This window comes from Cucurbita moschata, unplaced genomic scaffold (genome assembly GCF_002738365.1).
Source record: "Cucurbita moschata cultivar Rifu unplaced genomic scaffold, Cmos_1.0 Cmo_Scf03217, whole genome shotgun sequence".
In the NCBI taxonomy this organism is placed as follows: domain Eukaryota; kingdom Viridiplantae; phylum Streptophyta; class Magnoliopsida; order Cucurbitales; family Cucurbitaceae; genus Cucurbita; species Cucurbita moschata.
The window spans coordinates 1-579 of NW_019271720.1; the positions used below are offsets into that span (position 1 = coordinate 1).

The window sequence follows — 579 nt, forward strand, 5'->3', positions numbered from 1 at the left end:
ACATTTTCACTTCAACTCATTTCTACACAAGAGAGTTACCCGTTGCGGGAATAGCTCAGTTGGGAGAGCGTCAGACTGAAGATCTGAAGGTCACGTGTTCGATCCACGTTCACCGCACATGTCTATACACTCTATATCGTTGTGTACCTGCAAAGGTCACATGTTCATCTTTTTCATGTATATCCCTAAATGACATACATCATATTAGCATTTCTACACATGAGAGTTACCAATTGTGGGGATAGCTTAGTTGGGAGAGTGTCAGACTGAAGATCTGAAGGTCACGTGTTTGATCCACGTTCACCGCACATGTCTATACACTTTATATCCATGAGCAAAAGAGAGACAAAGTTGTTGTGTATACCTGCCAAAGGTCACATGTATATCCCTAAATGCCATACATCATATTAGCATTTCCACTTCAACTCATTTCTACATAAGAGAGTTACCAATTGCGGGGATAGCTCAGTTGGGAGAGCGTCAGACTGAAGATCTGAAGGTCACGTGTTCGATCCACGTTCACCGCACATGTCTATACACTCTATATCCATGAACCATCTGCAAAAGAGAGTCAAAGTC

General features: G+C 42.3%; 1 long non-coding RNA gene and 3 other non-coding genes across 4 annotated transcripts; 3 read left to right on the plus strand and 1 right to left on the minus strand.

Moving 5' to 3' along the window:
- Nucleotides 1-34: 34 nt before the first annotated feature.
- On the minus strand, nt 35-571 carry LOC111440791. Its single transcript, XR_002710025.1, has 3 exons — nt 450-571; nt 231-364; nt 35-147 (listed from the first exon to the last, which is right to left on the minus strand). It is a non-coding gene; the product is annotated as an uncharacterized LOC111440791 (long non-coding RNA).
- Nucleotides 45-117, plus strand: TRNAF-GAA. Its single transcript has one exon. It is a non-coding gene; the product is annotated as a tRNA-Phe (tRNA).
- Nucleotides 236-308, plus strand: TRNAF-GAA. Its single transcript has one exon. It is a non-coding gene; the product is annotated as a tRNA-Phe (tRNA).
- Nucleotides 455-527, plus strand: TRNAF-GAA. Its single transcript has one exon. It is a non-coding gene; the product is annotated as a tRNA-Phe (tRNA).
- Nucleotides 572-579: the final 8 nt, after the last annotated feature.